The 21,153-nt window shown below is 37.2% G+C and overlaps 1 protein-coding gene and 1 non-coding gene across 2 annotated transcripts in view; both read left to right on the forward strand.

The window, feature by feature from the left end:
* The window catches only part of FHIT (fragile histidine triad diadenosine triphosphatase), a 980,189-nt gene that overhangs the window by 91,540 nt on the left and 867,496 nt on the right, over nt 1–21,153 (forward strand). The gene's annotated exons all lie outside the window — the stretch shown is intronic.
* LOC112913325 (U6 spliceosomal RNA) lies at nt 592–698 on the forward strand. The gene has a single exon (XR_003233657.1). It is a non-coding gene; the product is annotated as a U6 spliceosomal RNA (small nuclear RNA).

Consider the following 21,153-nt stretch of genomic DNA (forward strand, 5'->3'; position numbering starts at 1 on the left):
TCATCACTCTGCCTCTAACTTTTCTGCTTCTCTGTCTCTTTATATTGAAGGATGTTAGTGATTACATTGGATCCACCTGAATAATAGGGGATAATCTCTCTATTTTAAAGTCAAATGATTAGCAACCTTAATACCATCTACGAGCTTAATTCTCCTTTGCCATGTAACCTAACATCATATTCACAGAGTCTAGGAATAGGATGCAGACATCCTTGGGGAAGAACATTGTTCTGCTTTCTATTATTGGGAACAATAATATTTTTGGAAGTATATTTGTCAATATCTGTTATAATTAAAGAACTATAGCTATGCCGAAGGTAAAGAGGGTACTGTAAATTACTATTTTTTTATGTTCAAATTGGACATAGATCCAGGCAGTGGTGTTAGAAGATTCTATATCATACCTAGGAGCTCCACATGATGACTTCTAGAGACTGGGAATTGGGCTTAGAAATTATGGAAACCAATTTATGATCCAGTTGTAGCGGACTGCAGAGACACATAAATAAAGACAGTTGTCATCTCTTTTTTGGCAGATGCTGGCTTTTTTATGATAAACCTAAAAATTAATTTTAAAAAACCTGATGGACAGTGTTTGCTTCAGCAGCACATATACTAGAATCAGAATGATACAGAGAAGATTAGCATGGCCCTTGTGCAAGGATGACATGCACATTCATGAAGTGTTCCATATTTTTTTAAAAAAATCATGATGGACAAGAAAGAAGGAACAGTATCTCAGAGACTCAGAGTAACAGACCTCCCAGGATAATTTACCACAGAAACATGAAAGGATTTCATTTGGTATCCTCAGAAACCTCAGGAAACAAAAAGAGAAATGAGAGAATAAGCCGAGGCTAAAAGAAAGTAGGATGGTTTGGAAAAAGAGGTAGGTTTGTTGAACAAACATGATAAAGAAACCAAAATGCCATAGAGATCTAAAATCTGTATTGGAAACTAAAAAGAAATCAGCATTTAAAAATACATGCATATCACTAATATAAAAGAAGAATTGATAAGTTCTGTCAAAATGGAGAAAAGGACAATAAAATTAAATTAATGAAATAAAGATTAAAAATATAGCAGACAGAAATCATTGACTTAAATACTAGGTCAAATCCAAGAATTATAGATGTTCTTGAGATAGAAGCAATTGGACACAAGTACTAATCAAAAATTAATAAAAGCTCTGCTGAGCTAAAACAAAAACAAAAGCAAAAAAGCCTCAGCATGCAAATTGAAAGGGTTTTTCATACTTTAGACAACAGTAATGAAAAGGGTTCCATACTATTACAACTTGGCAATTTTGTTTAAACTACAAGAATAAAGAAAAAAATCCTTCAAGCACAGGCAAGAAAACATGCTTGGAACAGTTTGGGAGAGTGTACTGAAGAAAGGTAAATATACTTAACTTGTCTTTTACTTGTAAAAGTAACAGAAAGAAATTTTCAAATACACAAGAGAAAAGAAAGCATACACCTCTTTACTAGGGAAATGGCTTAAGGATGTAGCCAAGGTCAGTGCAGTTTAAAGGGAAGTTCTGAGTCTGGTAATAGCATTATCTGGAAACCAGTTAAAAGTAGAGATTCTCTGGTCTACCCCACACCTCCTGAAGCAAAATCTCTGGAGATGGAATGTAGCAATCTATATTAACAGTGTTTGCACTGTTAATGCACAAAGATTTAAGAAGGACTAGTCCAGGCAACTGAGAGAGAAATCAAATTTAAGAATTCTGTAACAGAGAAATAAATGTTAAGTAGTATAACTATAACTAAACATAAGCGAGGTTTAAACAATTATAACTTTAATTATAACACTGAATGCAAATGTAAAACTACACTTTTGAAAGATACAATATGTAATCAAAGATAATGCTTTAATAAATATTTAGTATTTAGTATTTAATACTAAGTAGTAACAAAACCCAAAAATTATATTTACAGAGTCTGGAAATAAAATGGTGATAAATCTTTATTTTAGCAAGGGTGGACTCAATGACTTCAAGTATTTGAAAGTTTTAAAGTTATGTATTCAATAACAATTGATATACTTTTTGGTATACTTATTACCACTATTAGAAATGAGAGTAGGTATGACTTCCAAATCAATGGAGACAGAAAAGAATGTGCCACCTGGCCTAAATCACCAAGTATATGAAGCAAATTAATAGTGAAATATAAACTACAAAAAGTGTAAAGTAACATCACAGAGGTATAGCCAAATATATCATTTATGTCAACATTAGTGTAAATTCACCTACTCGGAAAAAAGGCGGATAATTTGACCAATTAGTCCATCTGAACATTGATGTTCCACAAAAGTACATTATGTTTGTAAAAAGCCGTGGCTTTAGTTTTAGTATCCTTTGGTTAAGTTTACACTGGCCACATATTACTTGAATAACTATGGGAGATATATTTAACCTGTTTGGTTTTAAATTTCTTATGTCTAAAATAGGAATGACATTTCCCATGTACCTTACATGATGTGAAGAACAAATGTGAATGTGAAGGCATTTTCTGAAGCTGAATCATTATAAAAGAATCATTGAACTAGTCTATTAAAATAAAAAGGCTCTCTTTTTCAGCAAAAAAGCAAAATCTCACCCTAGGTTACTGAGAAGAGATGTACCTAAAACAAAGAGGGCTCATTATGACTAAAACAAAGAAAAACCTGAAATAAAAAAGATGGACAAGATATATCAGGCAGGCAAAGGCAAAATTAACACAAAAGTAATCTTGGTAATATTTAGACAAAATAGAGTCAAAGACTATGAAAATATTAAATGTGATCTAGATTATATTTTCTTTCAAATAGTTAGACTTCATAATGAAGATCAGACAGTCTTGAATTTTCATTGACATGGTAACAGCCTCAAAATATTTGAAATCAAGGCTGTTACAAATAGAAGAAAAACTTGATAGAAGTGGAATTGTTGTATGAGATTTTAGTATACTTTTGTTGATCTTTTATGGGTCAGATTAACACAGAATACATAGAGTATCTTAATAATCTAATAAAGCAGGTTTAATAAATATCTATTGAAATTTGTTCTCTATGGGCAGCCCCGGTGGCACAGCTGCCGCCTGTAGCCTGGGGTGTGATCCTGGAGACCCTGGATCGAGTCCCATGTCAGGCTTCCTGTATGGAGTCTGCTTCTCCCTCTGCCTGTGTCTCTGCCCCTCTCTCTCTGTCTCTATGAATAAATAAAATCTTTTTTAAAAAAAGAAATTTGTTCTCTAGAAATAAGCATACTTTAAGGAGTTATGATGCATTTAGAAAAAAGTTGATCATATATTAAACCTCAAAGAAAACCATATTATGAAACATAAACTGTTAATAGGCTACATGCTCTGCCTACAATGAAATAAACCTAAAACTTAATAATTAAGTTTAAATGCATAGCTCAACAACTTGAAAAACCTTAATGCCAACAATAAAAAATAAGAATTTCTTTTAAAGAAGTGCAGGTTCAAATCAGAAATCAAACCTAGAGTAACAAAGGTTTAGAAAAAAGACAACTTGATGTATATACATTTAAATGGCCAAAGCTGTATTTAGCAGAGAATTAGTAGCCCCAAGAGCTTCCTCTCTCTCTCTCTCTCTCTCTTTCTCTCTCTCTCTTTTTAGATAGGGAGAGAAAGAGGGAGAGAGAGAGTGCATGTGTGCAGAGGGGCAGAGGGAGAGGGAGAGGGAGAGAGAGAATCTTAAGCAGGCAATGTGCTCAGGCTCAGTGTGGAGCCTGATGCAGGGCTCATTTCAAAGCCCTGAGATCGTGACCTGAGCCAAAATCCAGAGTCAGATGCTTAACCAACTGAGCCACCTAGGTGTCCCAAGAGCTCTCATTATTAAATGAGAATAACAAAATCAATCTACAGAAAACAAAAGTAGTGAATTAATAAATATAGAGTCTCCTTTTCTATTAAACAACATAACAAACAAGCAATACTCATTCAGTAAGTTGGGAATAGAATGAATTTACACAGCATATTACAAGATATCAGAGGCCTCTATAGCAAGGTACATGATTTTATGTTAACATTGGAAATATTACTTTTATTGCCATAAATGAGGTGAGTTTGCTTGACCTTGCTATAACTATTTCAAAATTGTGCTAGTCATTATACAACGTGAATCCAGCTAAGGGAATAAGATAATAAGATTAAATGATATATAAATATTGGAGGGACACCTGGATAGCCCAGCAGTTGAGTGTCTGCCTTCTACTCAGGGCATGATCACGGGGTCTGGGATCGAGTCCTGCATCAAGCTTCCTGTGAGGAGTCTGCTTCTCCCTCTACCTATGTCTCTGCCTGTGTCTCTGTGTCTCTCATGAATAAATAAATAAGATATTTATTTATTTATTTATTTTTTAATTTTTATTTATTATTTATGATAGTCACAGAGAGATAGAGAGAGAGGCAGAGACACAGGCAGAGGGAGAAGCAGGCTCCATGCACCGGAAGCCCGACGTGGGATTCGATCCCGGGTCTCCAGGATCGCGCCCTGGGCCAAAGGCAGGCGCCAAACCGCTGCGCCACCCAGGGATCCCTAAATAAGATATTTTAAAAAAATTGGAAAGAAGAGATAAATTGGTGCTATTTAAAAATATATAATTGTCTTTTTCCAAATTCTACAAAAACCCATAAAAACCCATAAAAACCCATAGAGTTCAGAGAGGTAGCTATATGTAAGATTCAGGAAAATATCAATAAATTTCTTATGCATTTATGAGGGCAACAAAACTGTAGGATTCATAAGTAAACTAAAATGGACTACACAGTAACTAAATGTTAAACTCTACCAAATAAACTTAAAAAGAAAACCTAAGTAGATGAGAAGTACCATCTACTTGGGATGACACAATCTGCTTAAAACCTGTCCTATCACAATCAAAATCCCAGCAGGATTTCTTAAGTGACCTTGTAAGCATCTTCTAGATTTTAAAAGGAAAACGACTATACTTTAGAATAGCTTTTGAAAGAAAGATGGACATGACTTATTTATTTATTTATTGTAAAGATTTTATTTATGAGAGGCACAGAGAAAATGAGAGAGAGAGAGAGAGAGAGAGAGGCAGGCAAAGACACAGGCAAAGGGAGAAGCAGGCTCCATGCAGGGAGCCTGACATGGGACTTGATCCTGGGACCCCAGGATCATGCCCTGGGCCAAAGGCAGGCATTAAACCACTGAGCCACCCAGGGATCCCCGGACAAGATTTATCTTTAAAGAAGAACCATGATGGGGTATTTACCTACTAAAAATTTTAAATATTTATACCATGGGATTATATACCAGACAAATACATCATTGGTTAAAATGAGAAGTATCAAACAGATCCATGTATACATAACATTATTTTACTGATAAGGTTGAAATATTAAATTGGTGGAGGGGGTTATATTCTATCATTGAATGGGACAATTGGCTCTCCACCTAGAAAAACAGGTTAGACATAATATCACACACACACACACACACACACACACACACAACTCCAGTTATGCTAGAGAACTAAATGGGTTTTAGCAAAAATTTAGACACATTAGAGGCAAAACAGAAGAGGCATCTCATCACTTTGGGATCTTAAAATCTTGGAGAAGTTCTTTTAATACAAGATACAACACATAGAGGAAATAAATTGACTGATTTGATCTTGTGAAAGTGAAAAAATCTGTATGACATGACATCATAGTAGCCTTCAGGTTCATTCACATATATCTTAGTTCTCTTCCTTCTGGGCAAATTGAATGGGTACACTTCCTGATCCTCTTGAATTTAAGTGAGGCCACATGTTTTGCTCTAGACAAATGAAATGTGAACTGAATGATATAGGTTGGCTCTGGGCAAAAACATTGAGAGCTAGTGCATTTCTTACCATGTTTCTCTTTTCCCCTTGTCAGGATGATAAGTAGATAGTGAAGGTCACCAGCTTGTGTCCTTAAGTGAGGATGACATGAGCCCTTGTTAATCTGGGAAATGGACATGAGTTATAAGTCAGGAAATAAAACATTTGTGTTTTTATAAGCCCCTAAGGTTCTGGGAGTTATTTGTTCATGCAACATTACTGAACTCATCAGGACTAATGTAGTCAACATAACAAAGTTAAAACATAAGAAATTATGATTTCTGCTTCCCATACAAATAAGTAAACTCCCACAGAAAACAACTATAAACTCTAGACAAAAATACAAAACAAACAAATCAATTCTCTGTATGTGTAGAGTGGAAAAAAAGGCAGGTAGACTCTGGAGGGGAGTTGACACCTGAACAAAGGGATTGGCATGGGTCACATTTCCCATCTTGAGATCACACTGTAGTTAGTACTACACAGGGTAGCTAAAACTCCAATGGGAAACACAGTCTTTCTGGCCAGAAGAACCAGAATATAGAGTCTGGGATGACCATAACTATTAGAAAGTGGCAGGGCAATTTTAGAGATGAAAAAGCCAGACAGAGAGAAACACAGATTCTTTGTATAAATCCTACCCAAATCACTGGCTGACCCTTGTAACACACTATACAAGCAGCCAGTGAATTTGAAGATAGATAAATACAAGTTTTGCATATGAAGAGCAAAGGGGAAAAATAGATTTAAAAAACCCCAACCAGAGTCTCAGGGTCCTGTGGGATAATAGCAAAAATTTTAACATACTGGTAATTAGCGTCCCAGAAGAAAAGGAGGTAGAGAATGGGGGATAAGAACTTCTTGAAGATATCATGGCCCCAACTTCCCAAAGTTAGTGAAAGAAACATATTTACCTATTCAAAATGCTGAGGCACATCATAATAAACTAGTTGAAAATCCCAGATGCAATATCTTGAATGCAGTCAGAGAGAAACAATATACAATATACAACAAGGGAACCACATTTCAAAAAAAAGCCAACCTACCTTCAAAAACGATAAAAGCTGAAGGACAGTGGGACACTATCTTTCATGTACTGAAAGGAATAGAAGTTATCAATCCAGAATTCCATATCCAATGAAACTATACTTCCGGAACAGAGGTAACATTACTTCACTTTCAGATAAAAATGGGGAATATTTATTGTCAGCAGACTACCCTATAGTATAAGAAATGCTATAGGAAGTTCTCCAGGATAAAACAAAATAATGGAAAACTTGCATCCTCAGGTGAGGATAAAGACATCACAACTATCCAGGCAAATATAGAAACCCATTTTTCCTGTTAATTTCTTAGAAACATATGTATCTAATAAAAATAAAAGCATTGTGGGGTTTATAATGCATGTAGATATTATTCAGATGACAACGTGAATGGGGAAGGGTTTGTAAATTGGCCTGTACAATTGCAAGGTTTCCATGTCTTACAAGAAACAGTATAATAATAACTCTAGGTAGACCAAAAAGAGGATGGATTGATTTCTAGGCCATGTATGTGGATGGGAATTATGATTCCTAAAGGGAAGGGTAAAGTATGTGTGTAGAATGGAACCTTGTAGATCTTACTGACTCACATGCTAGGCAGGTGGAAATAATCACCTTTTCTGTTTTTTCCACATCAAGCAATCTCTTGGCAAAAAGCAAGTGACTTTCAAACTACATGTTCAAGGATAGTTTAGGAGACATAGCATAGTTTCTTTCAACTGTCCATTTTCATTCCTTAAGCCACAGTAGATAACAAGTCCAGAATAAAAAAAGAGAATGATATTTAGCTATTTTTCTTCTGTTATACTATAGACCTACAGGGGCTTTTGAGAAACCAGTTTGAGTGGGAAAGATATAATAATTCTTGCCAACAAGGTTGTTTGGTGCTCTATTGTGGTTCTTGAACCAGGCTCAGGAAGCTGACCAGGTGTTGGAAGAGAAGCCAAGAATGTATGATGGGATGTGTTAATGGGCAGCTCAGCCTTTTCAGACTGTCCTTGGAAAGGTTCGTGGAGCTGGGCTAAAGGGTCCAGAGTACTGACCTTCCTCTATGGTAGGGCAGACTTTCTCTCTTTATGAGGTGTGGCAAGGGACAGAGATGGCAGGTCACACAGATAAAAGACAGCACAAAGAGCAGAAAGAACACGAACTCTGAAATCTACAAGTCCTACATCTGAACTTGTCTACGTGATGTCCTGCTGTGTGACTTTGAGCCTGTCAGGCTGAGAAATTGTCCCTCTGAAATAATCGTGTCAAGTTCCTGAAACATCTGAATGTGACCTTATTTGGAAAAGGGTCCTTGCTGATGTAATTTAGTTAAGAATCTTGAGATAAGGAGGTCATCCTGGTTAATCCCAGGGAGCCCTAATTCTCTCAGAAGTATTATCAGAGATAGTAGAGGGGAATTTGAGGCACACAAACAAGGAGGTGATGTGACCATGGAGACACTGGAGTAATGTGGCCTCAAGCCAAAGAATACCAGCAACCACCAGAAGCTGGAAGAGGCAAGGCATGGAATCTCTCCTCAAACCTCTGGAGAGAGCATGGCTCCACTAATACCTTGATTTTGGACTTCTGGTTTCTGAACTGTGACAGTATAAATTTCTGTTGTTTCAAGCACCAAATCTGTATTAATTTGTTACAGCAGCCACAGGCAGGAAACTAATACAGCTGTCTATAGACTTCCCTGAATCTCAGCGCTCTTATCTGTAAAATAGGGTCATACCCATTAACACAAACACTAAGTGAGAAATGTATAAAAATAGAAAAAGGTGAAAGCAAAGAGTAATAGATAGGGAACATGGCAGGATAAAAAGAATGACACTTCTTATTTGATGTTAATTAATTCATTCCTAATGATCCAACGATGTTTCACCCAACAGTGGTTTCCAGGAGACAACTGCCCATTATTTTAAAAGACAAAAATGATGTAAACCCAACCTCCCAACTAATTTCCTGAAATGTAAGTAAAACAGTAAAATGCCCATGGTTGAGCAATAAACTATCAAATTAGGGTTTAAAATACTTAAAAATTGTATTCTGGGGAAATACTGCTTTGTATGCTTTGTATGTAGTAACTTTCTTTACTTGCTTTGCTTCCTTCTCCATCCATAATTGTCTTCAATATATTTTCAACTCTTTGAAGACTCTGACAGGAAGCCAAAAGAAGAGCTAAATGTGAAAGGCAGGGAAATGTTTGCAGTTCAAGCACTCAGTGGCAGAGTGTGGCTCACACTGATGCTCTCATAGCCTTTTAGCATGAGCAATTTCTGCAATGCATATCCTTTATGTTGATAATCAGCATGCTTTTCAAAATATCACACATGGTTCTGACATTCTACTGAATGCATTTGGAAAGTTTCTTGATGATTTTCTGGTATGTCATTTTGTAGAAATTTTTCTATTGAATTTTGGTGTCAGAAATCTAAATTTTTGCTGCATGAACATTGGTAAAATTTATGTGTTATTAAATTTTGATTTTTAAAAACCAAGAGGCATTTTATCAGGAAAATGTTAAGGCAATATTCTACAAGAATGAATGACAACATATATATCAACAGTAAATCTCAAAAATACTATGTTGAGTTAAAATTTTATTTTATCTTTATTTTTTAAGATTTTATTTATTTATTCATGAGAGAGAGAGAGGCAGAGACACATGCAGAGGGAGAAGCATGCCCCCTGTGGGGAGCCTGATCCCAGGACCCCGGGATCACACCCCAAACTGAAGGCAGGTGTTCAATCACTGAGCCACCCAGGTGCCCCTGAGTTAAACTTTTAAAAGGCAAGTTGCAGAAGAATGCAATATGATACCATTAAATAAAAACATAAAACATGCAAAACAAAATCATTTCCACCTAGTTGTCAAGTTATTAAATATAATGATACTACTACTTAGATCTGGAGATGGTCAATTCTTACATTGTGAAAATGTACATAGGGACAGTCTCCCTAGGAAAAAGTAAGCTTTTACATTTTTTGATCCAGTAATTTCGTTTCTAGAAATCTTTCAGGAGAAAATGACATTCAGGGAGAAATTAATTATTATAATTGTCAATTACAGCATTTATATAATAATTAAATACTCTATTAAATAATCTATCAGTAAATGGGGGAATTGTTAAATTGTGGTACATAAGGTAGCACTTGAAAATCTTTTTAAAAAGTATATTTAATGGGGAAGTACTTACACTATAATGTTCAGGGAAAAAAGATACAAAATTACATTGCTATATGATCTGTATTTGATTTTTAAAAATCAACAAACAGAAGAAAGTGAGTGCACACACATAAATAAGACTGGGAAATATCAAAACATTATCAGTGTTTGTCTCTGAGTGATAGAATAATTATGATTTTAAAAATGACTTGCTGTAATTCTCAAATTGGGTGCAGTGAGTAGATATTACTCTCATAATTAACAGCTTCATTGGCCTCATTCTAAAATGAGTAGATATTAATGAGGATTGTGGTTGTTTTTCCCAACTGGGCAGAATCTTTTCCTTTTGCCTGTTCCTATATTGCCAACTTCTGCAGATGCTTGAGAGGGAAGGATGGATTTCTATGTGAAAGTGCTTAAAGGGGCTACAGAAAGTAATATAAATCATAGGAGCATTATAGGGATTGAATGAGATAATGAATCAAGGGAGCCTTACACAATTCCTAGCACAAGTTAGGATCTAACTATTGTATTATCATTGGCTGATTACTGCTATATTACTATGTTACAGGTGAAAGTTTGCAAATTATTTCTTGTTTAGGACCAAATAATCAGTTTTCATGTTACCTACAAATGCAAAAGTCTTAAAGACAGAAAACAAGGTGGTATTTATTATGTCACTAGTATGTCTGAGACAGGAAGAGTTTGGGGAATGAGCAGAAAGAAACAAATGTTAATTATTGTTCTTAAAAAGAAAGGACTCTTGTCTCCATTACAGATAGTCATCATGCACATGCTGGGGCCACTCTTTGGGAAGAATCAGGGATGCTTCGAAACAATAAACCTTTTGCAATTTAGAATTATAATCTATTTACAGTACCCTCTGTTCCTATCTCTGGTCTTTATTATGGATAACTGATTCCATGTGTGTAACTTGGAGCAGGAAGGGCAAGATAGAGTATGGAGATTGTTAAACTCTAGATTTTGACAGTATTTTGGAGAACTCCTTACAGAAAAATCTGTCAGTTGAATGGCCAAAGTAGTAGAGCTAATACTTGCTAATTTTGCCTTCCTTTGAATGGTGATATTATATAATATAACTAGTTTCTGCAGTAAATATTTTTTTCTTTTTTGCCCAATAGGTTGGCATCTATGATAATTTGACATTGATAGACATAAACAGAAGTGTGTTCCAAAAGAGACAAAAGATTTAGTGAATGTGATTTTATATGCCAAAAACTGTACATTAGTAGCTTTTATAACAAGTGCCCTTGAAGGGAAATATGTTGAAATTGTGTCAGACATCGATCTTCTCCAGGCAACTAAAAGAAAAAGGAAAAACAAGCATAACAGTTTTTAAAAATCTGTTTGAATGGAATTAATGGGTTCTTGGTGGAAGATTTGTAATAGTGATATCTCCTCGTTTCTTCTTTTGTTTGGAAGGTATACACAAGGATTTATAGGGATGATCATGGTCAAACCTATTTGGTCTCCAAAGCATGCCCAGGAGAGGTTGTAAGCCTTTTCTTATCTTATCTGGCATGTATGTAATTGCAGGTAGCTGCCGGTTAAGGAGTTAGATAACTCATTTTGGTTATATTCTCCAGGTGACACAGTAGACATTTTTGCCTATCTTGAGTTCTCCATTTGTACCTGGTAGACTGTAAGCTCTATTATGAGACTACTTCTAACTTGTTCACTTTTATACTTTAGCCCGGTTGCACTAGGCAAAAACATATTGAACAAATAAATAAATAATGAATAACCAAGTGGTTGTTTTATAAATCCATCTATCATCCATCCATCTATCCACTCATCTCTCAAAGTTGCTTTCTTTATCAGAAATGTTAGCTTTTGCTTCTTTTCTTGGGAAGTGACCACCAAGGAATTGTCAAATACACATGGTAAAAATCAACTTGAGGTGAAATTATAATCTAATGGGTTAATTGGGTTAATGGGTTAATTGGGTTAATGGGTAAATGGGTTAATCTAATGGGGATTGTTAAACTTGAGAACAATTATACTACATTCGTCATGTTGACACACAAACTATTAGAAACATCTCAGCAAACCAAAAAGGGAGCGTCTACTGGATCTAATCTTTCTCTCCTGCTCCCCATTTTTAGCTGCTATTTACATTTGCTTCTCTTAAACGTATTTGATTCATGACAAGTTTAGAGCCACTTTTTCTTTCCTAAGTTGATCTTTGAAGAATGATGTACTTAGCTGTAGCCTATTTAGATCGTTGATCTGTATTTAAACCCCTAGAAAGGGATTGTGTTTTAACTTTAAGATAAAATCAATAAATAAAAAATTGATAAAGAAACAAACTAATCCCTAAACATTCCTAAATATATACTCTTTCCCACTTCTGAAAGAAACGCTGCTTAATCCTAACTTATTAGAAACTTCTTTCTGAGAGTTCAGTTAGCTTTGGGTTCACCTTTACTCAAACATGTAAAAGCTAAAAATGGCACAAAGAGAATTTATTACAAACTTGACACAGTTGGAAGCAAGTGTTATTACTAAATGCTGTTGGTCTAGATAAGCTCCTTGATGATCTGAAGTTACATTCTATCACAGAGACAGAAGTAGTTTATTGTAAACTACTGCTTAGGCATAAGATACAACCAATACATAATTATCTCTTTGAAGATCTAGTTGTAGTGATACTGCTGGAAATTGGTGAGTTAGACCAATAGAAATTTCCTTGTAATCCCCAAACCTCCCTACAAAACTGTTCTCTTGCCCAGTTGATCTTCATAGCTTTTGAAAAGAAAATGTATGCAATAAATTGAGTTCCCCCTTTCTCTTTATCTGACCTCCTCTCTTCCTGAGACACAGTCATTAGCTGTCAGTTGGCTATCCAATAACATGGGAAGAGGAGTGAAAACAAGGAGACTGTGGCTCAGCTGGTTGAATGTCCAACTCTTGATTTTGGCTCAGGTTCATGGGATCAAGCCCTATGCAGAGCTCCACACTCAGCAGGAAGTCTGCTTGAAATTCTCTCTTTCTCTCTACTTCTGCCCCTCCCTCCACTCATGCTCTCTCTCTCTCAAATAAATAATCTTTTTAAAAAGCCGAGGAGATAGTAATTCCTTTGAGAAATATCATCCTTTGTTCATGTGCAGTATATAGTAGTGGGTGGTCAGAGAAATAGAATCATTTGTAAAGTTCAGGTGTTAGTGATGAGATGATGAGTTAAGAGAGATGTTATAGCACTTTAGTTTTCAAGGGCAGTGATTTTAGAAAATTAAGGACTTCTGGTGTCAGCCATAATGGGACATCTCGTATTATTCTTGACATCCTTTCATGAAGAACTATAGAATTAGATAAAATGTATGAGGCAACTGTTTAGAGAAATTGACTAATAAATAGGCTATGTAGGACTTTGATCTTTGAGGGGAGATAAACACTTGAGATAGGTCTTGCATTTGCCTTGGTTTTATGCCCAGAGTGCTTTCTCTGGACCAGAAAGTAAGGAGATAGAGCCAAGCATTAGGTGGTGGGTTTAGTGAACAGAAGAGGCAGGGTTTGTAGTTTGAGGCTTTGGGGTGGCTAGAATTAGCAGAGCGGAGTACTGAAGAAAAAGGACATGCATGGGAGAAGGCATTTAGAAGTATATGTGGATGTTCCTTTGTAGGTCATTGTCTGAGGACTTGGTATGCATAAGTAGGGCAGGACTCCTTGAAGTCTAGTGGAGATTGGTCTAGTGGAGAATCAGAGATGCTGGACCTGGGAGATGTTGGAATTCTATTGTAGCCTGAGAGGAGAGACTTCATTGAGCACTTGGGATTTAATTGAGACCCCAGAAAAGTCAGCCTTAGGAGGGAAGGCCATGCTCTAGAGGAAGGCCATGCTTTAAGGCCAAGGAGAGAATCACAATACACCAGTCCTCACAATGAAAGGATAAAGAGGATCTCTTAGTAATATAATTGCCTGCCAGAACAAAACTCTTAAGACAGTACAATGTAGATACCCTAAATGTATCATTCAGTATCTAACATACATAAAACCCCCCGCTACATGAAGTAGCAGACTTATCAACAAGAAAAAAACAGTCCATAGAAGCAGACCCTGAATTAACCTAGACATTGAAATTAGAAGATACGATTTTAAAAGAGCTGTGATTCATAAGCTTAAGAATGTAAAAGGCATAAAAATGGATGACATAAAATGAATGAAAATATGGGAAATTTCAGATAAATAAATGTAAAATACTAAAAAAAAAGAATGGATAATCTATAACTGTTAAGGATAATTTCTGAAATGAAAAATTTACTTAATGGCCTTTACAACAGATTAGAGACTATAGAGTCAGTAAACTTAAAACAGATTAAGAGAAATGATACAATCTGAAGAACAGAGGCAAAAAGGGGTTGGGGGGAATCTTCAGAGACATATGGGACAAAACCATCAGTCTAATATTTGTATAACTGGAGTATTAGAAAAGAAGAGAGAATGTGTTAGAAAAAAGTATTTTAAGGAATAATGCTCCTGTAGTGCCTGGGTGGATCAGTCAATTAAGCATCTGCCTTTGGCTCAGGTCATGGTCCCAGGGTTGTGGGCTACATTCATTTTTTAACAGAAAGAAGGAAGGCAAGATAGAATAGGGGAAAAATAGCACAAGTATTAAGTGAAGAGCCATATGGTAAATTTCAAACCCAATGCTATCATTACATCGAATGTTAATGGACTTAACACCCCAATTAGACATCAGAGATTTTTAATATGAATAAAAAAAATAAGACCTAACTATATGCTGATGTTAATACAAGCACTTTAAATATGAAGACACAAAGAGTTGAAAGTAAAAAGAATGAAAAATATATGCCAGGCAAATATTAATTTTTAGAAAGTCATTGTGGCTTTATTAATCAAAGTAAACCTCAAAACAAGGTTTATCAAAAATAAAAAAAATTCATAATGATGATACAGGCCTCAATTCATCAAGGACATAAAATAATAATAAATGTTTACATAACTAGCAACGGAACCTCAAAATTTGGGAAGCAAGGGCAGATTTTATTCTCCCAACATTATATTCTAAAAAAATTAAACATAGAAAAACTGAAAAAAATTATTTTTTGTATATTCTTTTATTGGAGTTTGATTTGCCAACATATAGCATTATACCTAGTGCTCATCCCATCAAGTGCCCCCCTCAGTGCCCATCACCCAGTCACCCCATCTCCTTACCCACCTCCCCTTCCACTACCCCTGTTCTTTTCCCAGAGTTAGGAGTAGCTCATGTTTTGTCACCCTCTCTGATTTTTCCCACTCGTTTTCTCTCCTTTCCCCTATGATCCCTTTCACTATTTTTTATATTCCCCATATGACTGAAACCATATGATGATTGTACTTCTCCAATTGACTTACTTCACTCTACATAATACCTTCCAGTTCTATCCATGTTGAAGCAAATGGTGGATATTTATTGTTTCTAATGGCTGAGTAATATTCCGTTGTATATATAGACAATATTTTCTTTATCCATTCATGTTTTGATGGACACCGAGGCTCCTTCCACAGTTTGGCTATTGTGGACATTGCTGCTATGAACATTGGGATGCAGATGTCTTGGCTTTTCACTGCATCTGTATCTTTGGGGTAAATCCCCAGCAGTGCAATTGCTGGGTGGTAGGGCAGGTCTATTTTTAACTCTCTGAGGAACCTCCACACAGTTTCCCAGAGTGGCTGCACCAGTTCACATTCCCACCAACAGTGCAAGAGGGTTCCCCTTTCTCCACATCCTCTCCAACATTTGTGGTTTCCTGCCTTGTTAATTTTTACCATTCTCACTGGTGTGAGGTGGTATCTCATTGTGGTTTTAATTTGTGTTTCCCTGATGGCAAGTGATGAGGAGCATTTTCTCATGTGCTTGTTGGCCATGTCTATGTCTTCCTCTGTGACATTTCTGCTCATGTCTTTTGCCCATTTCATGATTGGATTGTTTGTTTCTTTGCTGTCCAGTTTAATAAGTTCTTTATAGATCTTGGATACTAGCCCCTTATCTGATATGTCATTTGCAAATATCTTCTCCCATTCTGTAGGTTGTCTTTTAGTTTTGTTGATGGTTTCTTTTGCTGTGCAGAAGCTTTTTATCTTGATTAAGTCCCTATATTTCAGTTTTGCTTTTGTTTCCCTTGCCTTCATAGATGTATCTTACAAGAAGTTGCTATGGCCAAGTTCAAAAAGGGTGTTGCCTGTGTTCTCCTCTAGGATTTCGTTGGATTCTTGTCTCACACTTAGATCTTCCATCCATTTTGAGTTTATCTTTGTGTATGGTGCAAGAGAATGGTCTAGTTTCATTCTTCTGCATGTGGCTGTTCAATTTTCCCAGCACCATTTATTGAAGACTGTCCTTTTTCCTAGTAGATACTCTTTTCCTGATTTGTTGAATATTAGTTAACCATAGAGTTGAGGGCCCATTTCTGGGTTCTCTATTCTGTTCCATTGATCTATGTGTCTGTTTTTATGCCAGTACCACACTGTCTTGATGATCACAGATTTGTAGTACAACTTGAAATCGGCATTTTGATGCCCCCGACTCTGGTTTTCTTTTTGAATATTCCTCTGGCTATTTGGGGTGTTTTCTGATTCCACACAGATCTTGAGATTATTTGTTTCAACTCTCTGAATAAAGTCCATGGTATTTTGATTGGGATTGCATTAAACGTGTAAATTGCCCTGGGTAGCATAGACATTTTTACAATATTCTTCCAATCCATGAGCATGGAATACTTTTCCATCTCTTTGTGTCTTCCTCAATTTCTTTCAATAGTGTTCTGCAGTTTTTAGGGTATAGATCTTTTACTTCTTTGGTTAGGTTTATTCCTAGGTAATTTATACTTTTGGGTGCAAATTGTACATGGGATTGATCCTTTAATTTCTCTTTCTTCCATATCATTGTTAGTGTATAGAAATGCCAGTGATTTCTGGGCATTGATTTTGTATCCTGCCACACTGCCAAATTGCTTTATGAGTTCAAGCAATCTTGGGGTGGAGTATTTTGGGTTTTCTATGTACAGTATCATGTCATCTGCAAAGAGGGAGAGTTTGACTTCTTTACCAATTTGAATGCCTTTTATTTCTTTTTGTTGCCTGATTGCTGAGGCTAGGACTGCTAGTACTATGTTGAATAGCAGTGGTGAGAGTGGATGTCCCTGTCGTGTTCCTGATCTTAGGGGAAAGGCTCTCAGTTTTTCCACATTGAGAATGATATTTTCTGTGGGCTTTTCATAGATGACTTTTAAGATGCTGAGGAATGTTCCTACATGTCCTCTATCCCTACACTCTGAAGGATTTTGATGAGGAATGGATGCTGTATTTTTATCAAATGCTTTCTCTGCATCTATTGAGAAGATCACATGGTTCTTGTTTTTTCTCTTGTTGATGTGATCTATCATGTTGATTGTTTTATGAGTGTTGAATCAGCCTTGCATCCCAAGTGGGATAAGTCCCACTTGGTCATGGTGAATAATCTTAATGTATTGTTGCATCCTATTGCTAGTATCTTGTTGAGAATTTTTGCATCTGTGTTCATCAGGGATATTGGTCTATAATTCTCCTTTTTGGTGGGGTCTTTGTCTGGTTTTGGAATTAGGGTGATGCTGGCCTCATAAAATGAGTTTGGAAGTATTCCATCCCTTTCTATCCTTCGGAACAGCTTTAGTGGAATAGATATTATTTTTTCTTTAAACATTTGATAGAATTCCCCTGGGAAGCCATCTGGCCTTGGACTTTTGTGTCTTGGGTGTTTTCTGATGACTGCTTCAATTTCCTCCCTGGTTATTGGCCTGTTCAGGTTTTCTGTTTCTTCCTGTTCTAGTTTTGGTAATTTGTAGTTTTCTAGAAATGCGCCCATTTCTTCTAGTTTGCCCTTTTTATTGGCACATAGCTGCTCATAATACATTTTAAAATCATTTGTATTTCCTTGGTATCAGTTGTGATCTCTCCTCTTTCACTCATGATTTTATTAATTTGAGTCTTTTCTCTTTTCTTTTTAATAAGGCTAGCTAATGGTTTATCTATCTTATTAATTCTTTCAAAGAACCAACTTTTTAATCTGTTTTACAGTCCTTTGGTCTCTATTTCATTTAGTTCTGCTTGAATCTTTATTATCTCTCTTCTGCTGTTTGGTGTAGGTTTTATTTGCGGTTCTTTCTCCAGTTCCTTTAGGTGCAAGTTTAGCTTGTGTATTTGAGTTTTTTCCAATTTTTTGACAGATGCTTGTATTGTGATGTATTTCCCTCTCTGGACTGTCTTTGCTGTATCCCAAAGATTGTGAACGGTTATATCTTCATTTTAATTAGTTTCCATGAATCTTTTTAATTCTTCTCTAATTTCCTGGTCGACTCATTCATCTTTTAGTAGGATGCTCTTTAACCTCCACATGTTTGAGTTTCTTCCAAATTTCTTCTAGTGATTGCATTCTAGTTTCAAAGCATTGTGGTATGAAAATATGTAGGGGACAATCCCAGTCTTTTGGTATTAGTTGAGACCTGATTTGTGACCCAGTATGTGGTCTATTCTGGAGAAAGTTCCATGTGCACTTGAGAAGAATGTGTATTCAGTTGCATTTGGATGAAAAGTTCTAATATATATGTGAAATCCGTCTGGTCCAGTGTATCATTTAAAGCCCTTGTTTTTTTGGTGATGTTGTGCCTAGAATATCTGTCATTTGCAGAATGTGCCATGTTGAAGTCTCCTACTAGTGTATTATTATCTAAGTATGTCTTTACTTTGCTTATTAATTGATTGGTACACTTGGCAGCTCCCACATTAGGGGCATAAATATTCATGATTGTTAGGTCTTCTTGTTGGATAGACCCTTTAAGTATGATATAGTGTTCCTCTTCATCTCTTATTACAGTTTTTGGTATAATCTTTATCTGATATGAGGATTGCTACCCCAGCTTTCTTTTGAGGACCATTTAAATGGTAAATTGTTCTCCAACCTTTCATTTTCAGGCTGGAGGTGTGCTTAGGTCTAAAACGAGTCTTTTATAGACAGCAAATAGATGGGTCTTGGTTTTTTAACCAGTCTGAAACCATGCATCTTTTGATGGGATCATTTAGCCCATTCACATTCAGAGTAACTATTGAAAGATATGAATTTAGTGTCATCATAATACCTATTCAGTCCCTGTTTTTGTGGATTATTTCTTTGGGCTTCCTCTTTCTTTTACAGAGTCCCCCTTAATAGTTCTTGCAAGCTGGTTTGGTGGTCACATATTCTTTCAGTTTCTGCCTATCTTGGAAGCTCTTTATCACTCCTATTCTGAATGACAGCCTTGCTGGGTAAAGTATTCTTGGCTGCATGTTCTTCTCATTTAGTACCCCGAATATATCCTGCCAGCCCTTTCTGGCCTGCCAGGTCTCTGTGGAGAGGTCTACTGTTAATCTAATATTTCTCCCCATATAAGTTAAGAATCTCTTGTTTCTCGCTGCTTTAAGGATTTTCTCTTTATCTTTGGAATTTACAAGTTTCACTATTAAATGTTGAGGTGTTGAACGGTTTTTATTGATTTGGGGGGTACTTCTCTCTGGATCTGAATGCCTGTTTCCCTCCCCAAATGAGGGAAGTTCTCAGCTATGATTTGTTCAAATATGCTTTCTGGTCATCTGTCCCTCCCTTAATTTCCTGGAACCCCAATAATACATAGACTCTTCTGAAGCTATCATTTATCTCCCTTAACCTTTCCTCATCGCCTTTTGTTTCTCTCTCTCTCTCTCTCTTTTTTTTTATCTCATATATCTCCCAAAATTAAATTCAGTATGTTGATGGGAATCTAGAAGTGGAAAATATATCTAAGACCTGTAATTGTAGAAATATGAATGTCAAAAATGAAGAAACTTAAAAATGAAGAGGTGGTAAAATATGGTAGTTAAGGTGTGAAAAGAAAAAAATTTGGAAAATTTTAGTCTGATATAAAAAGGAGTTGTACTGGAAAAAGGGAAAAATAGGAGGGGTGTCCTCTAGTTCTATATACTGTAAATCCCTCGACTTCCCCTGGAGCTTCCCAGCGCTGTTCGGTCAAGAACTTGCTCTTCGCCTGTCCTTCCAGCTGGTCTTCTAGGGGAGGGCGTGCTGTGATGATTCTCAGGTGTGTGCACCTGGGGGAGCTGCCCCGCCCCCTGCCAGGTGCATGGCTCCGTGGGAGCTGTTTATCCTGTGAGGCCCCTGTTCCCTGGCTGCCTGCCTCTCCCAGGCACAGGGTGACACCAGGAGGAACAACCACACTGGCGGCAGGCAGGCCTCCAGCTCTGGAGTCAGCTCCCCCAGTAACTACCACAGTCTCCCAGTCCACTGGCCTGGTTGCTCCGGTGGCGGAGGGCATTGGCCTGCACAGCGCGCAGGGCGCCCAGCAGCAGGAGCATCCTCGCTGTCCTGTGCCCTCCTGCCTCTTAAGTAGGGGGAATTTATGTCCCTGTTTTACTTAACGGACATAAGCTCCCCCGGGGGGAGTGCAGGATCCTGGACTGTGTCCCCCAGCACCCTGGGATCCAGGGCCTGTAATGCTGGGATCGCACACCTGGAGCTGGGGCTCCCTAAGGCAGCAGGGCGCAGCCCCCTCCACGCAGAGCCCCCACCTGAGCTGCTCCCCAGGCCCCACCAGGCGCTCCAGCCCTCTACTGCACTTGGCCCACAGTGTGGGCACGCTCCCTGGGGCGCACCTCCTCTACTGGGGACCCCGGGAGACTGGAGGCCCCGCTGCCCCTCTTGCGCTTCAGCCCGGCTTCCCGGCTGAGCGCCTTTCCTCGTTAGGGGGCCCCTTCCCCACTTGATTATTTTTTATGTATTTATTTTTTTCCACCTTCCTATCCTGTTAGAAGTGAAAACCCTTCTCTCTGTAGCATTCCAGCAGTTCTCTGTTTAAATCTCAGGTAGGATTCGTAGGTGTTCAGGATGGTTTGAAGGTTACCTAGGGAAGTTGGTGGGGCCAGGTGAGGTGAGGCCCCTGCTCCTCCACCATCTTTGAAATGCCCCTAACTGAAGAACTTCTTAAGCTCCCTATATACCCACACTTGCAGGCCACCATTAACATCATACTGTGCTTGCTTGATCACATTTCTATCTGTTCCTCCTTCTTTCTGTC

The sequence above is a fragment of the Vulpes vulpes genome, chromosome 9 (assembly GCF_048418805.1).
Source record: "Vulpes vulpes isolate BD-2025 chromosome 9, VulVul3, whole genome shotgun sequence".
Lineage (NCBI taxonomy): Eukaryota > Metazoa > Chordata > Mammalia > Carnivora > Canidae > Vulpes > Vulpes vulpes.